Below are 15,335 nucleotides of genomic sequence, written 5' to 3' on the forward strand. Positions count from 1 at the left end.
ATTCTGTCATGTCTCATATAATTGTAAGCTGTCTCCTGAGAATCTGTGGTCTGTTTTTATACAATTTCCCATTATTTTTGATCAATGTATGTATTTATACTTTTTTTTCCCTTCCCTGCAAAACCAACAGCATAAACAAAATAAACACTGCCATGTGAAGCACTTAGTTGGCATCTTCTCTGAAATTCACACTAGGTATAAATTTCTTTTCCAAGCCAGAATAAAGCATCTAAAAAGTTGCTTGTAAAGAAAGGAGTTAACACTTCATTTTTTTTGCTTCACGCACATCTTTCTATTGAAATTCAGGATAGTTCTGATCATAGGAGAGCCTTGTTTCATCTGTCAGAAATTTCAGTTTGTGATTCAGTTTCTCAGACTAAGGTCTCTGCTGCCATTTTGGTTGAGGGCATCCTGTTTCATGCCACTGTGGATAGGTCTCCTCTCCATCCCATGTCATATTTGCCATCCTCCTGTGAATGTCAGATACCCTGTTGTGCCTCAGATTATATTAAATGTTGAGTAAAGTATCTCTCCCTCTTACCAAATTACAGAGAGGGGTTCATCTTGCCCTGCTGCAGGCACCTACCTTTGCTCAGCTGGATCTCTTTTCAACCCCACCAACCAGACTTCATCAATTCTACTAATTATCATGGGATTTTGGATGCCTGCTCACATAGAAACACTTACAGATACACATACAAATCTTGGCATCTTAGTCTGCAAAACAAATCCCACACAAGTCTTGTACCTGTATTGTTCAGATCCCACGTAAGGCTTTACAAGCAGAAGTAGTGTGAGAGAAATTTCGGACCAGCTGAAGAGGTTGTTGTCAGATTTAATAAGTAACCACTTAATGATGTATTTCATTTGGGGAGCTGAGTGGCTGTTTTGGCTTCCTGTGGTTCCTTGTAGACATCTGGGCCAAGGTCCTCATCTGGTGTAAATGAGTAATGCATTGGTTGTAACTACAGTCTGAATAGTTTAGGACAGCTGAAGTTCAGGCTCACTTTCGCCCCGAATAAAAATATTTCTGTTTCACCACAGGTGACAGAATGAGAAGATCCCATGATTGTTTTCCTTTCTGAAATGTTCTGCAGTGGAGGTTTTCATTCACTCTGTTTTGAACAGCAACCAGCACAATGGAAGGATCCCTGACACTGGTAGTAATCAAACACTGTCACAGAGACTTAAAGACCCTGCCTGGGCAGATGGATTAAGAAAGTATCTCCTCATTCATAAGTGTAATTTCTTTTCTCAGATTGGATTCTCCACTCTTCTTGACTGGGTTTCAAACTTCACAACACTTTTAAAGTTTCAAAATTTGTATGATTTGGGAAGGGAAACAGTGGTCAAAAACTTGACTTGTAACAAAAAAGCCCCATGTTCTTGAAAGGTGGTCAGGAGCAGCATAGCAAAAAAAAACCCCAAACATCAAAATAATATCCAAGTGGAAACACAGTTTCATCTGTCTTCCTAACATTCCTCAGGTTCATTCAGGACTGCATCTTCTCAGCCTTTTGGAGAAGACTGGACATAATCTTACATTCACAAAGACAGGTTAGATGCCAGGACCAAGGTTTCCCAGGAAACCTGTGGCATAGCTGGAATTTGCACAAGTCCAGTCACTCTGAGTCCAACCCCTTAACCACAGGGCTCTCAGCAGTGTTAGCCACAACAGCTGTCGGACTTGGCTCTGCAATTGTGGGAATTTGCCTATATAGAAGAGAGGGAGAAGGAAGCATTAAGGGGGAGGGAAAAAGAAAGAAAACATAGGTACACGATTTTTTTAATTTTTTTTGCTGAGAGAGATCCGTAGCTTGCAGAACAATACATGCTGGGTCATTAAAATGCAGCTAAGGTTGATGTTGTCAGGCACTGTGGTCATTTAGGGACTCAGAGCCAGAATACAATGCTGGCAAAGGGTTTTATTGTTTCCTGTGCTTGCCGGGTTTGCTCTTGTAAATATGCCATTCAAGTCAGCATGGTAGTTATGTGCTATTAAATGGCAGGTTTGTGTTTATGAGCATGGTCAGGATTCCAGACTAAGAGCAAACTTAAGGTTTAGGGAGGTTCATGGCTCCTCTTGTTGAGCATCTGTGGATGAAGCCTCCTTCAGATGGTTTGACAGCTCACCATCCTGCTCCACCCCTCTCAGCCTCATACTGCTGATTCTAATCTTTTTTGAAAGAACTTAGACTGGAGTGCAGATACCTGTTTCCTGACGGGTGATAATTCACTGGTGTCACTAGGATCGCAGCCAGACTTCCCTTACTGAAGAGGCATAAAAGGTGCTGCTACAGAAGTAGTAAAGATAACTGTGGTTGTACTGACCCAGCAAGATCTGCCAAAATTTGGACAAAAAGTGGGAAGTTAAGCATCCCACTGTCTTCCCAGAAGCTGAGAGATGGTGTCACATCCTAGAAGGTATGACATAAGGAATGTCTATAAGACATATAGAATCATCTGTGTTGGAATGGACTTTTAAGATGGGTCCAGCTGTTAATCTAACACTGATAAAACCACCACTAAACCATCTTCCTCAGCACCACATCTATAAAAGTCTATAGGACACATAGAATCATCTATGTTGGAACGGACCTTTAAGATCATTGGGTCCAGCTGTTAACCTAACACTGATAAAACCATCACTAAACCATCTTCCTCAGCACCACATCTACTCGTCTTTTAAATACCACCAGGGATGGTGACTCCACCACTTCCCTGGACAGCCTGTTCCAATGCTTGATAACCCTTTCTGTGAAGAAATTTTTCCTGATATTCATCCGAAGCTTCCCCTGGTGAAAGCATGAAGATGAAGCATTGCAACACCAATCACATCACTCATACAACGAGTTAAAATGACCACTTTCCCTGTATGCACAGACAGACACAAACTCATAGTGGCTTTCCAGACCACGAGACCCCATCTCTATGCAGAATAGTAACATCTCTGCCTGATAGTGCAAGTAAGGCAAGAAATATTGAAAGAGCTTGTCCATATGGCATTTTTATGCCACGCATAGGTAGTGAAAAAAGCTGAGAAAGCCTGGTGTTCTGAGGTTTCCCGCCCTAGTTCCTCCAGACCACAGAGGTCTGGTTGTATTTGGAGACCTTCTGGGATGAGGAACTGAGCATGTGGAAATGTTCCAAGCCACCCTAAAACCTCTTGAGCAGCAGCACTCATGCTAGAGCTGATGCTGCCCTGTACTTACAAACCAGGCCTATCAGGAGCCATTACAAATGACTGTTTGTTTTTTCTGCAGATTGACATGTTTTCCAAAAGCATAAAAAACAATTCTTCTGGGCAAGGCTTGCTTGGCAAGGGATAGGAGACTAATCTACTATTTGTTTCAGACACAGATTTGGAGGGCTGTAACTAGGAAACAGAGTTTCTAAGAAAATCAGTATATTTTTATATATGCACACATACACGCATGTGTGTTTTTATATATGCACTTAAAAAAAAGAGACTGCTCTGGCCATCCCTGTTATGCAGATTTTGCATTTTGCTGTGATAAGTGAGTTTGTACTCTGTGATGGCTTGCAAATAAAACTTGTCACGCTTTGCCTGGCTGAGGCTGGCATAATTTGTGTCTTGCTTTCACAAGTGAATAGGTTCACTTGCTGGTTTTCAAAAATGGAGAGACTGCTGCCTGGGGCTGGGTGGAAACAAGAGGCAAAGGAATAAACATTTTTATCACTCTGCTGAAAAAGGTAGAAACTAATCTGGCTGATGACACTTCCTGAGCTCATGAACAGCTGATCAGAGAAAGATCCCAGGGCTGCAAACTTAACATTTTTGTTGCAACTGCCCCTTTTGCCTCCCGGTTGGAGGGCTAAGTGCCTTTACCAACACTGATTTCAACAGACTGATGCTGATTTACACCAGTAGAAAGTTTGGTGTGGAGTCATGTGTGGTCTCCTAATTTTATTAGAATTTTTTGTTTTTCAGTGACATAGGGAGAAAATTCAACAATAAGCCAGCAACAGTAACTTGCCACTGTGGACATGGAAAGGAGGAGGGTGGAATAGCTGGGTGGAGGAGGAGCCTAGCCTGTTTTAAACTTGTAAATTTAAAATAAACATCTGGATCACAGGGGGAACGAAAGAGAAAGAGGAGCAGGGAGGGGAAGGGGGGAGAAGTGCACAAGCTCAGCAAAGTTCCAATGTACTCAGAAGACTGCTGATGCTTAAAGATTGAGAGACCCCAGATTTCATTTCTTGGCAGCTCAGGCAAGAAGGATGGTCTCCAAGGAGCTGCCGTCTCAGGCTGCAGAGGTGAGTAGCCAGAGGTTTATCCTGAAGGCTACTGGGCCTCTTAGAAGTTGGCATTCTTTCAGCATGAAAGATGGTAAAATATTAGCACTTTAAAAAGCCCATGGCTCACACGGCAATAAATCTAAATGCTATCAGATGCCAGCATGTCTATCAATAATAAAGACAGATGTGCAAGAAGCTCTTTTATGCACACACAAGCACATGCAACCCAGGGGCAAGGGGGTGATGGGAAAGAGGGAGGGGGCCAAAAAGGAAGGAATATTTCCAGGCGCAGACATTTGAAGCCTACGTCTCTCATAAATCTTCCAAGCAGAGGGCTCAGGCCAGATCTTCACTGCTAAATTTTTGTTTCTTCCCTTACACTAAAGCAATTAACATCTGGCCAAAATATTTTTTTTTTAAAAAATAAGAGGCAGGGAAAGAAAAAAGAAAAAGACTGCATTCTGTTTAAATGCAGGTGCCAATATGAATGAGAACCAACATCTGACACAAATGGCAGATGGGTCTCTCCTTCCTTTCCTTTCCTTTTCAAATTTTACAAAAAGCATGTCAGGAGAGAGGTTTCTGGTCTGTTTTCCTGAGGAAATGAAGCTTATGCAATCAAGTAGCGTGCCTACATTTAGGGTCTTTTTTTAATACTTAAGCCAATTAGAACAAAATTTGATGCACATCTGTGATCTGCGGATCTGGAAAATTAAGGTCTGCATTTTGGATGAAAAGTAGTGTTTGGATAGTGAAGAGTTAGTAGAAGGTAAAGTTACACTTCTTTAGAGGTAGAGAAAATCACCTTTCTTCGGAGAGGAACTACTGTCTGGGTATTGTTCCATGAATGACAGAAATGGCAAGTCCTTCTTTCCTGTGGGTTTGTGTCAGAAGCCTGGATCACCCGTGCACAGATTCCTCCCTGAGGGTTTGGCCTTTTGTAGCAACAGTGCTCCTGTTTGGCCTCTCTCATGTCTCATGGGATTGCATTCTTGACCCCTGCTTATGAAACATGTCTTTCTGACCTCTACCCATATGTCAAATTTGGATGAAATCACTGCAGAACTAAAAAGTCAGGAGGGCTAGAAGCGAGTAAGTGAAGACAAACAAGGTGAGCTCATCCCTTCTTTGACACTGGGAAACCCTGACTGTATTTGCTGGAGTTTTCTTTTCTACTCTTGTACTCTCTTCTCTCACTAAAACCAGCTTCCATCTTTGTTTTGGCTCCAGTGTCTACCAGTCCTGCTCTGAACTTGGCATTTCCATCAACTCCAGTAGACACTTAGTATTATAAAGTCCAAAAGCCCATAATCTTCTCTAAGGAGTAACTCACCACCAATACTCACAGTAGAACACCTTCAGCTTCTGGAGGACTCTTGTTCATATTCCCGTGGAGCAGCCCCTTTGACTGAAATATTCTTTGATCGATCAAGGTCTTCTCACGCTAGAAAATCTCACAGAGATCCTCTTGGCTGCTTTTGAACTGCAAGAGAGTGGTAAACAAAAGCATGGTAGATCATTATGCTACTTTGTAAAAGAAGAAGTGAGATCTCCCTAAGATGGTTGAATCCCAAAATGACCTATTTGCTATGCAAGAGCAGCCTGGAACCTATATTTGAGGGGGGAAAATGAAAACAATTGAAAAGGTCAATTTTCTGACATCATCAGAACCTGCTTGACCAGATACACTTGTGCTGGTCACAAGTATTGAAAGAAAGAGCTTTTCCTGGTTTTCAGCTGAAATAAAGCTAATGAAACCAGAGATCTTAACCCTTGTCACTAGGAGCCACATAGGAGCAGCAAATGCCTTTGTAGAGCAGTCACTAGAGAGCACCAAATATCCACACTCCCTCCAGGTGGCTTGCCCATGTGGTGTGCCAATTATTGATACTGGGAAAGTTTGTGAATTACCACTTGTCTCCACCTACATCCACATATCTCCCTGGGTCTAGGGCTCAGCATTCCTTTGGGGATTTTATTGTCTGTCTTATGGGGGGAGTTGTTTGCAAGCAGTAAAGAAAAAAAATCAGACAGCCACATGGCTTAAGAAAAGAATTCAGAAGCGGTTAAGGAGACTCAGGTCCTTGTATCAGAGAAGTGTTGGCAATTAAGATAAGCAAACTAAGTTAAAAATTTCCTCTGTCTCCAGGGTGTTGTGGATTTGGTTTTCTGTCCCAGCTGAAGACTTCCTAGGTGCCTGTCTCACCTGGTATCTCAGCTCCTCAGCAGTCAGGTATTCATTCATTCATATTAATTCAATTAATTCTGATATAATATGGGTTTAAGTTCTTCTGCAGCTTTCAGGACTTATAGCAGCTTAATCAATCAATGACTTCAAGGGCTTTTCTGTCATAAGCCTTAATGACACCATTAGGCCCTTCCTCAGCTTATTGATCTTTGCCACCTGTATGGAAAGCAGGGAAATAAATGTGGCTAAAACACCTGTGCAGTTATATAACAGCTATTATATGAAACCTTGAAAAACTAACGAACCTTAGCTGTGCCCTTCTCAGTGCTTTCAATACCTCGTTATAGGATGTCTCATCGCTCACTAGCCAGTGTCACAGGATTTAAGTATATTGCTTTTCTTTATTAGAACAAAGACATTTAGCTGTAACTTTATTTAGGAACTAAATTCCTATGGGATATCTCATCTCGTTTCTAAATCTAAAAGTGCTTAGTAATGGAAGGGAATCACCACCCTTAGAGTAAAGAATTTCTTCATAATATCTAATTTAAATCTACCTTCTTCCAGTTTAAAACCACTACCCCTTCTCCTGTCATTGCACTCCCTGATAAAAAGTCCCTGCCCATCTTTCCTGTAGGCTCCCTTTAGGGACTGGAAGAGGCTCTAAGGTCTCCCCAGAGCCTTCTCCAGGCTGAACAACGCCAACTCTCACAGCCTGTCTTCACAACAGAGGGGCTTCAGCCCTCTGATCATCTTTATGGCCCTCCTATGGACGTGCTCCAACAGGTCCACGTCCTTCTTATGTTGAGGTCCCTAGAGCTGAATACAGTATTCCAGGTGGGGTCTCAAAAGAGTGGAGAAGAGGGGTGGAATCCACTCCCTCATCCTTCTGGCCACACTTCTTTTGATGCAGCCTTGGATGCGGGTGGCTTTCTGGGCTACGAGTGTCAGCTCATGTCCAGATTTTCATCCAGCAGTACTCCCAAGTTGTTCTCAGCAGGGTTGTTCTCAATCCCTTCATCCCCCAGACCGTATTGATACCAGGTGTAGGACCCTGCACTTGACCTTGTTGAACCATGAGATTCACACAAGCCCATTTCTCGAGCTCATCCAGGTCCCTGTGGACGGTATCCCATCCCTCAGGCGTAGCAACCACACCACTCAGCTTGGTGGATTCTAGGCACTATGAAAAGTCTAAAAATTTTCTTCTGAAAATATGAAAGTGAACAGCTTCGGAATGTCTCCTATTTTTTTTTCTTGGCTGAAACATTTTGGCAAATTGTAAGTTAATTTCATAAATATGTTTTTTTCTTTCCTACACATCTCAGATGATGAATTTTAGCAGATTTATTGCTTATCAAAAATGTCATTCAGCTCGCATCCAAAATACACTTCTGCAATGCCAAAAAGAAATCTTGAAAGTTGAATAACAGCAGCGAACTAATTAGATGTGTTTGCAATAAGATGTGGCAGCAGAGGAGCTATGAATTTGGGAAGATAAATCACAGCTTATACAGTGAGATCATGTGGGTGAAACTCAGCAAATTATAACACCAATCCAGATTATGATTTGCAGTCCAACTGAAGACCTGTTTCAGGTGGTGCGAGTAACTTCTTTCACTCTGCTGTGTAACAGTAAATTTTGTTCTCCCAATCAACAGCTGATGTTCCTGAACACCTCAGTCAGGCGAAAAGACTGTGTTCACCCATTGTCTTCCTGAACCATCCACTCTGGGAGGAAATGTCACCATTAGTATCAGCTTCCCCTTTAATCACCACCTCCTGACCAACGAGCTAAACTGAAGCCATGAGTATTTTCAGATCCTCATCATTCACAATTACCTGTATTATGTCAGCTATTTAAGATCATTTGGACTGCAATGGATTAGGAACTGATCAGAACGAGGCATGTGTCTTCTGGCTGAGGCAACATGACCCTGGTTTGAGGGTATGGACAGCATTCCCAGTGGTTTGTTGAGGTATGTTGCTTGTATGAGCAGTGCATAGATATTTTATTTTAATTAATGAGGGTCAGTTGTAAACCAAGAAAATACTCTTCTATGCTTAAATTTGCAATGGTGTGTACAAACACTGAGAGATCTGATGAGGTTGAATGTGATTGTATTCATGCAGCTGGCTTAACTCTGTAGACCAAGTACTATATACCCCTGTGTAAATCTATACCACATACACAGGAGAAAGGATTCTGTTTCTCCCCAGAGAAGCTGCCCAGCATGTTGAATAATCAGAATGAGGGTCTCAGGCCGAGGTTGCATGACTCATGCACGAAATAAAAATGTACACTTAGAAATAAAAACAAAACAAAACCTTGTTTTTTTTTTTCTGAAATCTTAATCAGAACACTTAGTGTTTTTCTTCTCTGTGGTTTCTGCTTTTTTCCAGGATCAAAGTGCAGTGGCCATTACTAGAGCAAGAAACAGCTGTTTGCATAGTATTTACAGAACAATCAAAACCAAGTTGGTGTAACAAAAGCAATGAAGAGGCTAAATTCTTTCATGTTATCACGGAATGGTTGAGGTTATAAGGGATCTCTGGAGGTCTCCTAGTCAAATACCCCTGCTCAAGTAGGACAGTTACCTATGAAAGTTTCTTTAACTCCCTCCTACTGAGGTCCTAAGGCAAACCGAATCATAGAATCATGACCAACGTTATTGCCTTCTAAGATTAAATAACTGGATTTCTGAAAAAAAGAGGAGAGCAGGGGATGACTTTTGCTTCAGCTTTAGCAAGTCTTTCAATATGGTATCCCACAAGAAAGAAGCTAGATCCACGTTCTTCACAGCAGTGTATGACTGGAAGATGAGAGACAACTGGATAAGTTGAAAGAAGACTGAATGCAGACTGGAGCAACCTCTAGAGATAAAAAGAAACTTCTTCCCAATAGCAACATAGGAGAAAAGGATTGGGAACAGTCAGATTGGATTCACCAAATGTCATGCAATCAAGTAGCTTTCAAGGACCTACGTTCTCTCAGCACCCTGTGAGATGTAGCCCACGGACACATATAGGAAGTTCCTTTAAATAATCCACTGCTAATAATTTTCGTCATTGAATCCCACCACCTGAGATACCTGTTGGAAGAATAAGGCAAGGAAGACATTAAATATCTGAGCCTCATCCATGTCTGGTGTGACTAAATCACCCATCCATTACAGAAACAGGCACAATTTTCCCTTGGTCATCTTTTTATTATTAATCTGGAATGAAAAGCTGTAGTTACCCTTGACACCCCTTGAAAGTCTCAACACTGCTTCAGCTGAGCTTTCCCAGAATCATCCACACAAGTCCACTCCTTCACACTTGCAGCAATGAGCTAAAAACTATTGCTGACTTTTCTCCCATGCGCTCTTCAGTGACTTTGTTCCTTACCCTGGCTATCAAAACTGCCTCACTAGACATATTTCTGTGTCTTCAGGTCTTGACAAAAATAACTCACTTCAACAGAGAACAATTTTCCATCTTTGTTCTCTGTCTTTCCCCCTTTGCCTGTTTTTATTTGTCTGTTCTCTTGAATAAACTATTTATTTGAAAAACATTCCAAGAACAACTAATTTTCATTAAATGGAAGCAATTTGACTGCCTGATTAAGGGATGTTTTCTGTTTAGGAACGCATGAACAAATTTGGGGTTAATTTTACTACCAAAAGTCAGAATGTTTGAACTAGAAGGAAGAACATCCACAAGCCTGGATTCCAAGAACAATGTTGTTACCAGATGTTGGTGAGAAGGAAGCTGTGCAGGACAGAAAGGCAGGGGCATAGCACAGCGAATGAGAAAATGTCACCATATCTGCCTTCAGGGTTTCAAATCTTTGATCTCAACCATTCAAATATATATGTATATATATTCTGTGACACCTTCCAGAGAAAATCTGAAATCCATTTTACTTATGAAAAATACTGTTCCTATATAAACTGTGCTGTCTACTGGTTTTTGTTCTTCATTGGTACAGTGTGTGAGCATGGAACTGAAAATCCTTCATATCATTATAAACTAGGAAGATTGTTCTCCAAAGCCACTAATTTGAAGGGAATGTCACTCAGTTTTAGTCCACAAGTGGCTTTATGTTTTGCACATTTAGTCTCCTCTCCATCATGTGGCTGAAATTGTTTACAGCTGAAACAAACTAACCAGGAGAGCCAGACTGGCAAAGACAGTTGTTTACCCTGAAAGAAAAAGGAGTCCCAGACCAAAGTAGGTTTCTTCAAAGTGGGTTTCAACAAATTTTGCATATATTCTTTTCTGTAGTTTTGGGAAGATAAGAATTCAAACCAACAGAAAATGACAAATATATGAGAATGTATAACCAAATGTAGGTTACACAGCAGTTGAGTTCTTTGATGTCCACCACGACCTCTTCTCTTCAGTCTTTTCAAAAATCTTCAATCAACACATGAAGGATACTAGTAACAGTTCCAGAAAACAACAGTTCCTTCAACACCAAATTTCCTTTACTGTTTTAACAACATGGGAGGGATTGATTCCATACAAGAGTCTAGTGGCATGTACATATTTCTTGTGTCTTTTTTATTAGGACTGACTAGGGATATGGTACAAGTTAAGAGCAGCTCTATAATGGCTTTCACATGATTGCTGTAGGAAAGCATGCCGCGTTCTTACAGCCTTGCCTTCATCCAGCTCCAAGAAAGGCTAGGGGGGGAAGGGAGAAGGAAAAAAAAATGTTAATCATTTATTTCTGCTTTGAACATGTGCAAATTCCATATCAAGTGAGCATCTGGGGGAAAAAAAAGTACCAGGGAAAGAGTAAAAAACTGTCCCTTGTCATGGGAATAACAAAGAACATAGTCCCTAGGAAAGGTATGTTTAAACAAAATAGTAGCAGCAAAATCAAATCAAAGCTCACAGAAGAAATCAGCCTCACGCTCTGTGTCAAGCCTAGAGGACTTCAAAGACATCTGTACATGCACGTCTGTGAATTTGTGTGTGTTTGGAGAACGTTGTGTTATTGTAACCGCTCTGAGCTTAGATCACTATCAGATGTGTGGTCAGAAGGACGAATGATCACTTGGGTGACCAGAAGCAAACATGGGTGGAAGGAGGACAAGTCTTCCTACCTACTGACGCTTCATCTGAGGATGAGGGCAAATGCAGAGCAGAACAATCCCCACACAGAAAAATGTGTGACTGGACTCTGGACTTAAAACTCAGCTCTGCCCAAGGCAACAGGCAGTTCTCCAGGTCTGAGCTGAGGTGTCTGTGAAATACACACTGATCATGCTAAACATAGATACTCCAGTAGTGTCAGTCCAAAAAGCCCAGGTAAAAATCTCATTGTAGACTTTGTTAGTTTCTCAAGATCTTTGGGCAGGTTCACTTGGAAGCAGGTTGCTTCCTGGGATTATAAATATATGAACATCCAAATGAGTGGGTGTGTACACACGCACAAAATTGGATGTTCTTGCTATCTGTGCTCTGAAAAGGCTATGCGAAAAGGTTCTTTTTAGTCAAATAGAGATTTAATTGCCACTTCTGATTTGTTTACCCCTTGTCCTATCACTCCACTCCCTGACAAAAAGTCTCTCCCCATCTTTCCTGTAGGCCCCCTTTAGGTACTGGAAGGCTGCTGTATGATCTCCTCGGAGCCTTCTCTTCTCCAGGCTGAACAATCCCAACTCTCTCAGCCTGTCCTCATAGGAGAGGTGCTCCAGCCCTCTGATCATCTTCATGGCCTCCTCTGGACCTGTTCCAGCAGGTCCTGACAAAGAAATTTCATTTCAGATCTCTATATGATAAGTTTTCTGACTGAAAATCCATGCCCTTGGTGATTCACATTATGACCTAAATACATGAGTTTGGTAATTCTTTCCTTCAAATAATAATTAAAACATAACTATTAAAATGTAGATGTTATTCCAAAGAATTGATATGCAGGGATTACAAGTTTGTCAAGTTTCATTACTAGACAGTTGTTTTGAGGTTGCATTTTTTTTTTCCCCCATTCTAATAAGTTTGATCTGGAATCTTTGTCTTTCATTATTCCCTGCAAAGCCATTTCCTCCCGCTCCTCACCCCCTTGAGTTGATTAACTGTTACAAAGCATTCCTGTGATACTTAGTAAATAACAATGCAAACATGTTTATGTAACAGTTTAATGTGCTAATTATGTTTTTATGCCGGAGTTGAATGCACGCTGTCCTGGAGTCTGGTAGTCTTCAAGTCTTGGCTCTTTGAAGGGTGCACTGGGAAGCACATTCGTTTTTCATTTTGCCTTGATGAAGGCTGCTGTTTACACTTTGTGTCACTTCTCCACAAGTCAGCCGCTTGCTCACGGCCCTGGGGAACCCACTGGTTCTGCTTCGGAGCCACGTGAGCCTCTGTGCCTGCAGTGATTGTGGCCACAAACAGTTACTGTATGGCAGGATGGACATTTTTGTTGAGTCCCCACAGGTGGGACCAGGCTGAGATATGCTTTCCAGGAGAAAGCTCTTTGATCCAATCTTGGTAAAGCCATATGAGAACATAAATTGCAGCTGACTTTTATTAGTCATTAGGATAAGATTTTCATGGACAGTGGTTTAGGTCACATTTGCCTGTTTGTCTGATGACTTCCATCTTGGTCAACTCCACATATAGTCAGCTAAGACTTTCCTTAAATTAGAAAAAGTTAATTACTACAACCTGAGATAAAATGAGAAAAAATTCTATCAAGTGTTCTGAAAAATGTGGTTTTTTCATAACCTAGTCATAGAGAGAGAGTTATCATATACATTGATCAAAAAAATTTAGGTTTGAACTTTCCTCTGAATCTGGTAGCCCCCATATTGCAGACAAGCGTTGGCCAAATGGACTGGTTCTGAATCAGACTGACAATTCTGAAGACTCTTAAGAAGAAATTTACAGCTTACAAAAGATTCAAATGGGCAGTGGCTGTGACCATGGGAAATGCACTTGTTTCTACAAGAACACCCTTCTGGGACAAATAGCATGGCTCAGGGGACAAAGGAAGGCCAGGAGTCACAGCTTCTTTACTCCATTACTAACTGTTAGGTGTTATGACAAACCTTAGCATCTGGAACAAAGTCTTCATATCTCGTTGTTAAGGATGGGTCTTCCTTCTTCCAAGAATCATCAGTTTCAATAGTAAAACATTTGAAGAGCGTCAGACTGACAATTCTGAGGACATATCATATCTCATTGTTAAGGATAGGTCTTCCTTCTTCCAAGAATCAGTTTCAATAGTAAAACATTTGAAGAGCAAACTCTGGGACTGATAATTAGACTGATCGTGGTTGCTGGAGAGTAAGTCACATTGACAGGCAGCGAGAAAAGGCTAGTCCCCCTCTAAATTGTCTAAGTCTGTTCTCAATATATGTAAATAGGAGTATTCCATGGAAATCATCTAAGAGAAATCTTCTGCTTTTTAAGGGAGAATTATTCCACTGAAACACGAGAACCTGGATCTCAGCAGCCATAGACTGCAACTCCCCACCTCACCCTGGTCCATGAAACCATAGAAGCTCTCCTGGTTTACATTAATTTTATTTCTGTTGGCTAAGGTCTCAGAACATGCATATATCTATGTAAAAGGTGTTTCCTAGCTCTGCTATCTCTAGTGTGTGCATGGAGGTCTATGGAGTGCTGCTGAGGCATGTGTGACAGATAGCCAGAAGAAGAGCCCAAGCTTATGTCATTTAGTGCTATAAATGTGCTATACAGAACCTGCACCTCCACTGCAAAATGTTAGCATGTCTGCAAAATGATAAAGACTATAAATCTCTTTTATACCCTACAGCAACATCCCTGAAGAGAATGTTGTTGGCCTTTAACAGCGAACATATCCTCAGGACCTGGTAAAGCAAGGTGAGGGAAAGAGTCATTCCAATACACCGCTGACATATAGGGAGGAGAATAAGGCAACGTGCTTTCTGCTTGGTGTGCTTCTCCTTGTCACTTATCTCACCTTGATTTACCTATTCATCACTCTTCCATCACTTCCCAGACCCCTTGACTGGTCTCCAAATTTCATTCCTCTGCTGGGTTCCCACACGAATTGTCTGGTAACACTTTCCAGATGTCCACTGTCCAGCCTCCAGGTGATGGAGAAAGTATTTTGCCTAAAATTCCTTTCTCTTGTGGAGGATTCTTTGTCTTCCCAGTTTTTTCCCAGTCTGAGTAAATGAACAATCCACCAGTACCTCTTCTTTGTGCAGACCTAGAGTTTTTTCCTTAATTTCAACCCTCATCTCGTTTCTTGGTCCCTGTTGCTAGCACCTAACACTATTTTAATGGCTGGTTGATAACCAAACAAAGCAGATTTTCTCTCTGCTGAAGTTAATTATGTCATTACAGTTCCTGCAAGATTAGTGGCATAACATGGTGCCACATTTGGGTCCCAGTGTTTGGTCATATATTGTTTAAGGGGCCATTATCAAAGTACAACACTACTCTGCCTTCTGTTAAATAACTTCCCTGTGTCTGTTTCTTTTCTAGTTACAAGTACACATCAAACCCATCTGGATTTTTCTTAGGAAAGTGGGACACCATAGCAATCTTTCTGAAAAACGCTGGACCAGACTTTACAAGACATCTTTAATCCACCAGGGTAATATTGCAGAAGAAGCAAGAACAAAAAGCTGATTGGCCTGGGAAAGGCTCAAAAAAACCCAAAAAAACCCCAAAACCAACCTGTGTACAATAGCAACAGAGAAGGGATAGTAGTTTAGTTGGTAGCTGGTCAAGTGAGGTGGCTGGATAACTATAAAAATGACATGCAAAGCATTGGATCCTACATGTATCGGACTCCAGGTGATAATCTGCCTTCCTGTTTCTGATCACTGTTGCTTCTCTGCATTAGTTTCATCTTGACCCCTCTGAGGTTCACATTTCCCACATCAGCAATGGATTC

The sequence above is a fragment of the Calidris pugnax genome, unplaced genomic scaffold (assembly GCF_001431845.1).
Source record: "Calidris pugnax isolate Ruff unplaced genomic scaffold, ASM143184v1 scaffold54, whole genome shotgun sequence".
Lineage (NCBI taxonomy): Eukaryota > Metazoa > Chordata > Aves > Charadriiformes > Scolopacidae > Calidris > Calidris pugnax.